Raw genomic sequence first — 7,119 nt, 5'->3', positions numbered from 1 at the left:
TGAAGCATTATTTTTTCAAGCTCTTTAAAATATGACAGTGGAGCTTTAATGGGGATTGCATTAAAATTATATATTGCTTTGGGTAGTATAGACATTTTAACAATGTTGATTCTTCCCAGCCATGAGCCATGCTATAGTCTTATTCCAGATGTCTTTAGCTGATTAACTCACAAGCAAGGAGTATAAAAGAAAAATGATGCAAAACTTCTGTTAACTGTGGTATGAGTTGGGAAATTTATATTTTTGTTTCTGCTTTTCAAGAGTTTTAATAAGATAAATCCAACTAGAGACACATCCATAGTACAAGTCCTGAGAATGACTGAGGACAAGGTACTACCTTTTCCTTACCAACTTCCAGCCAAATATTCAGCAAACATTATTTGTCTCTGAATTAGATGATGAGACTTCAAGTCTCCAAATGGACATCTAAAGTTATAGACGAAGGATTGCCTGAGAATTGAGAATAGCTCAACATTGCAAAATCACGTAGGACCACCTCTCTCCCTATGAGTAATATTGACATTTTCAAAGACAAAATGAATCCAAAAATCATTTTTTTTCAAGCTTCATTTTGACCTCAGGATACCTAGCTCTAAAGAAAAGATCTGGAGCTCTAGAGGAGGTGTGCCTGGCTTTGAAACTTGCCCTGCTACATGTTGGCTGCAAGCTATGTGACCAATTATTGTACCCCTTGAGGGATCGCTTTACTACAGGTGTGATGTACTCCTTGCCATCACTATTATCCACTTGTCTCCAGCTACATTAAACATTTAGTGTTGAATTAGCAACAGTCGAAAACTAATTTTGGGTTCTTTAAACAGGAGTCTAACTTGCTTTTGGGAAACCCACTTAATGTCAATGCCTTCAAAATCCAAATTTTTGTATACCTTGGTAGTAAATATGCCCAATCTATCACTCAACTGGAAAAGACGTTATGATTCAATTGAAGAGCACAGGCCATAGTGGTCAAACATCATGGTATTGGCACAAAAATAGAGACACAGACATTTGAAACGGAATAGAAACAGGAGATGAAACTAAAATCTTACAGTCACTTGATATTTGATAAACCAAACAAGAACATTCACTGGGAGAAAGAACCCCTATTCAATAAATGGTGCTGGGAGAATTGGATAATCATGTGTAAAAAACTGAAATGGGACCCGCACTTTCTTCACTCACTAAAATTGATTTCAGATGGATAAAAGATCTAAATCTAAGGCATGAATTAATAAAAATCCTCAAAGAAAGTGTGGAGAAGACACTTGATATTGGCCTGAGAAAAGATTTTATGAGAACTTCCCTGGCAATTGCAACAAAAATGAACAAATGGGACTTAATTAAACTGAAAAGCTTCTGCATAGCTAAGGAGACAACAACCAAAGCAAACAGACAACCATCAGAATGGGAAAAGATGTTTGCATGAATCAGACAAAAGCTGGATAAGTAAAATCTACCAAGAACTCAAATTAAGCAACAACAACAAAAAGGCAACAATCTCTTTTATCAATGGGCAAGTGAGATAAATAGAACATCCTCTAAAGAAGACAGATGAATGGCTAACAAGCATATGAAAAAATTCTCATAATCCCTAATTATTAGAGAAATGCCTATCAAAATCACCCTGGAATATCACCTAACCCCAGTGAGAATGGCCCACATCGCAATGACTCAAAGCTGCAGATGCTGGCATGGTTGTGGAGGGAAGGGAACACTTTACACTGCTGGTGGGGCTGCAAACTCATACAACCCTTTGGAAAGGAAGTATGGAGACCTCAAGGTAGACCTCCCATTTGATCCTGCAATTCCATTACTGGGCATCTACCCAGAAGGAAAAAAAATCATTTTACCATAAGGACATTTGCACTAGACTGTTTATTGCAGCTCAATTTACAATTGCCAAATTGTGGAACGAATGCCCACCAATCCAGAAATGGATTAACAAGCTGTGGAATACTATACAGCCACTAAAAAGGATGGTGACTTTACATCTTTTGTATTAATTTGAATGGAGTTGAAATACATTCTTCTTAGTAAAGCATCACAAGAATGGAGAAACAAGAATCCAATGTACTTAATTCTGATATGAGGACTACTGATGCTAGTACATGGTGGGGGAGGGGGAATAGGAGGGAGATAGAGGGAAGGAGGGAGGGGGATGTGGGGCCATGGTGTGTAACATACCTCTTGGAGGTGGGACACTATTAATAGAGGAACTTCAGCCAGCAAACGCAAGCAGTATAACCTGGTTCATGTACCCTCAGTGATTCCCCAACAATAAAAAAAAAAAATTGTATTTCAGTTAACAAAATTGTATGTATTATGTATTTATCATGTACAACATGATGTTTTGAAATATGTATATATTGTGGAATTCCTGATTCGAGCTAATTAACATATGCATTAATTCATAGTTATTTTTGTGATGACAGCACTTAAATCTCTTAGCATTTTTCTTTCTTTCTTTTTTTTTGAGATGGAGTCTCACTTTGTCACCCTTGGTAGACTGCCATGGCATGATAGCTCACAGCAACCTCAGACTCCAGGGTTTAAGCGATTCTCTTTCTTCAGCCTCCCAAAGAGCTGGGACTATAGGCTCCCACCACAACATCCGGCTATTTTTAGAGACAGGGGAATCTTGTATTTTAGTATATTTAATGACAACTTTCCTCTGTGTTTTGAATAAGGGACTCTGTATTTTTACTTTGTGCTTGGCCTGTACATTGTGTAGCTGGGCCTCGTCAATATTAAATCGACATTTATCAAATGCTTTCACAAATTTCTAGTGTTGAAGACATCCATCTCCCATCCAATCTCCCTTCACGCTCATAGTTGAATTATCTCAGGAATAAAATCCACACCTGCAGTTTATAGTCCCTCTCCAAACTTCACTTGGTTGTTCTTATCTCTATATAAAAACAGGATTGAAATAGCTGAGATAACATTGCATGGAAAATCCCAAAGGAAAATGCGGTTTGTGTTTAAAAAACAAAACAAAATTGGGTAGTACACTTATACTGCCATCCTAGTCCTGTTCTTTTTTTTTTTTTTTTTTTGTATACTCCTGAGTTGGGTGGATATACCAAAATCAGTTCTATTTTGTTCCAAAAGCCTTTGAATGCTGCCTGTTACTTCCAAACTCAGCAGTGAAGAGGGCCAATGATAGAAAAAAAAAAACCTGAAATGGAAGCATATAAAGACAAATTCCTGCTTACAAATTCAAGGCTTGCACAAGCGAGGCCCCACTGGGATTTGAACCCAGGATCTCCTGTTTACTAGACAGGCGCTTTAACCAACTAAGCCACAGGGCCCACAAAAATGACATTCGTTTTTCTTTTATCAGACAACACTTTCATATTTGTGATATAGTTCAGAATTTTCCCATCAATTATAAAAAATAAAGTTTATTCCTTTCTTCAACTTCCATTTTCTTGGTCTTTGGCAGAACTCAAAGCCACACAGACAGTGAATAAATAACCACAGCTTTGCCCCAGGCACTGATTGAACTTAGAACTGAAACCAGACAAGGTTTTCCTCTTTCACCACTACTATTTAACGTGGTGCTGGAAGTTCTAGCCAATACAATCATCCTTGTGCAAGGCCCAGGCAAATATCTCCATTGTTCCAATTTTCATATGTTCATTGCTGAAGCAAACACAAATTTTTACATTTTAAAGATGAAAAAATAAAACAAAGAATACTACTTTGTGACATGTGAAATTTAAAGAAATGAAAATTTAAATATTCATATACAAAGTTTTATTGGACCACAGACACCTCGTTCATTTAAATATTGTCTATGTCTGCTTCTGGGCTATAAGGACAGAGTAGATGCCCTCTCAACCTTACTCAGAGTAAGTTCAGGACAGGTAGAAGGAAGAAAAAGGTTTTATGCACTCTTACTGCTTCTTTCATTTCAGAATCCAAACAGGGCAGAACAAGGCAGCAAAGCTTTTTGGCAGCAAATAAGCACCTCTTGCTTCTTCAGCTCACAATTTGTACCATTGACCATCTATTCTTCTATCTTTTAGGAGAAGTGGCTTGCCTTTTTGGTGAAGATGATTTCTCCTATACCTGTCATCAGGACCAGCTTCCTGGTCTATGGCCAGTGCAGTTCACAGGGCTTTGGGCCTGGCAAGTCATGTAGCCAATTCTGCCTTTCATCACTGGAGAATTCCAAGTTCTTTATCCCAAAGGAATAACATTCATTTTTTCAAAGTACTGGAGCAAGTTGGCTTTTTCAAATATTCCAGTCTCCTAATTTTAAATGTTTCCACAATTCCTGATACTAGTTTGAGATGTGTGAAAGAGAGGGAGAAAGTAAGGCTTTCCTCAAGTCAAGGTGACTTTCCTGCCCTCAGAACTCTCATTTTTTTCCTACTGAGTTTTTGTGTAATACAAGACTTGAGCAACATAGCAGCTGCAAATGATACAATTGCAATGATAAGGTTGCAAATGATACAGTTGCAATGATGCAAAAGATAACTAAGCAATGGACTTTCACAAAATAAGATGACTAGAAAACCACCACATTTATCAATTCTCTCAATAAATGTTAATGGCTTGAATTCCCCACTGAACAGGCATAGACTGCCTGATTGGATTAAAAAAAACCACACACACAAGCCATCCATTTACTGTCTGCAGAAACCACATTTTGCCTTAAAGGACAAATTAAAACTCAGAATTAAGGGATTTTCTGTGCAATGTTATCTCAGCTATTTCAATCCTGTTTTTGTATGGCGATAAGAACAACCAAGTGAAGCTTGGAGAGGGACTATAGACTGTGGGCATGGATTTTACTCCTAAGATAATTCAACTATGGATGTGAAGGGAGATTGGGTGGGAGATGGATGTCTTCAACACCAGAAATTTATGAAAGCATTTGATAAATGTCGATTTAATATTGACGAGGCCCAGCTACACAATGTACAGGCCAAGTACAAAATAAAAATACAGGGTCTCAGGCAGCGCCTGTGGCTCAGTGGGTAAGGTGCCAGCCCCGTATACCAAGGGTGGTGGGTACAAACCCAGCCCCGGCCAAACTGCAACAAAAAAATAGCCAGGCGTTGTGGCAGGCACCTGTAGTCCCACCTACTCAGGAGGTTGAGGCAAGAGAATCTCCTAAGTCCAAGGAGTTGGAGGTTGCTGTCAGCTGTGACTTCATGGCACTCTACCGAGGGTTAATAAGTGAAACTCTGTCTCAAAAAAAAAAAAAAAAAAAAATACAGAGTCCCTTATTCAAAACATAGAGGAAAATTTCATTAAATGTACTAAAATACAAGATTTCCCCCCTTCTTATTTGTCAGCCTGTTATGGTATTCTTTACATGCCATTTAATACAATTCTAATTAAGAAAAATTAAAATTGTAAGTTATCAGCATGAATTTTGTAATTCATCTATACTTTGCCAACATTAAATTTCATGGAGCATCACAATCACTTCATATTATATATGCAGAAACAAGGAAAGTCAGACACACAACAGTTTTTTGTTTTCTTATTTCGTGTTCATGTGTGCCATGCTCCTTGTTCTATCGAACACCAATTGACTAGACACAAATTCAAAAATACAGTCATTTTGTAATTTCGAGATGGCAAAGGCAAGACTATCAAGGCAAGACTATTCAAGATTATCAGGGTATGTATCCCAAAAGCAGGTGGAAACCCATGATTGAACCAGGGACTTTTAGGTCATCAGTCTAAGGCTCTCCCAACTGAACTATTTTGGCTGCCCAAATCCTTCCTTTTCTTCCATTTCTTTTTCAATACTTTGGTTGTTTTCAGCTTTTGGCTTTTAGAAAGTTTCAGATTTCTTACATGCTGTTAATTGTTCATTGTATGAATATTTACCCACCCAGAAAGACTTGGAATCTATTGTCTCCTGAACGCACTGATTGAATCCAATTCCTGGCAGTATGAGTTAAATAGGTGGAGAAGTGAGACAGAAGAAAGGTGATAGGGATTCAAAGGAAGGTCTCTCTGTTCTTTTGCATCCTGTTGGTTGAGCCAGACACAGCTCAGACAATTAAGACACTAATGAAAATTTTTTTTATTTTTTATTTTTACATATAATATGTTCACTAGGTTTCCACTTTTTATCTTCACAAAATTAAAAAGGCTTAAAATTTAACAACAATAACAATGTTTAAGGACTAGAAACAAAACCTCATAAAGAATGAATAAAGATAAATACATTCATAAAAGAAATCAGATGATTACCGCAACGAAGTATTAAGCAATAATAATAATAATAGTAATGCAAAGAAAGTAACATTTTCATTGTCAAATAAGAGTATGTCTATTATAGAATGCTTTGACTCTGAGGTTCACTATGGAGTCATCAGTTAACTTCTTCTTCTTATTTTTTCCCCAAAGTCTCAAAAAATAGACAACTAATATTTATAAATAAAAATAAAAGATAATTTCAAAAAACAGATCATACCAAATCTTATAGATAATAGAAAGAGAAGAAATACTTCAAAATCATTCTGCTTAGTCTAGATACACCTGATATTAAAAGTGGAAAAAATATATTATTATAAAGGGGAAATTACAAACATAATTCACTTTTAAATGGGGATGCAGGATCCTATATCCTAAACAACATATTAACAAGTTGAAGTAAAAATTAATGTTTAAGTAATGTACTTTAGTCAAAATCAAATCCAATTTATGTGAGAATTAATAATGAAAAAAATTTGTATGGTCCCTTGTTTTTTCTTCTTTTAGTCTGTCATCATCTTCAAAGACGCTGCAAATGCAGTCCAACGTTAATTTCTGTTAATGTGAGGTCAAGTTTTTGTCTCCTCGTAATGATTTTGAATTAACTATCAGTCTTCTTTTATCCTCTTCCACCTACTCTTTGCCATAGTTTTTTGCTGTGGGCAGTGAAGAAATTTATGAAGTATGAATGGAACAACACTAAACGGAGTCCATTGGGTCATATATGCAAGCAGAAAAACTGTGAGAAGAGAAGTTAAATATATACTGGATATAAATATATACAGTTAAATATATTATATATTTATTATAATATTATATACCAGATATGAATAATAAATATATGCAGTTAAATATATACAGGATACAACCATTCAACTCCTAAGTGTTTATCCA

At 36.1% G+C, this 7,119-nt stretch overlaps 1 non-coding gene across 1 annotated transcript; it reads right to left on the bottom strand.

The window, feature by feature from the left end:
- Window positions 1-3,237: 3,237 nt before the first annotated feature.
- TRNAT-AGU lies at window positions 3,238-3,311 on the bottom strand. Its single transcript has one exon. It is a non-coding gene; the product is annotated as a tRNA-Thr (tRNA).
- Between the last annotated feature and the right edge of the window lie 3,808 nt (window positions 3,312-7,119).

The sequence above is a fragment of the Otolemur garnettii genome, unplaced genomic scaffold, assembly GCF_000181295.1.
Source record: "Otolemur garnettii isolate 467f Iridium unplaced genomic scaffold, OtoGar3 scaffold00223, whole genome shotgun sequence".
In the NCBI taxonomy this organism is placed as follows: domain Eukaryota; kingdom Metazoa; phylum Chordata; class Mammalia; order Primates; family Galagidae; genus Otolemur; species Otolemur garnettii.
The sequence above is the reverse complement of the archived record's forward strand: the minus strand, read 5'-3'. Positions and strand labels throughout refer to the sequence as shown.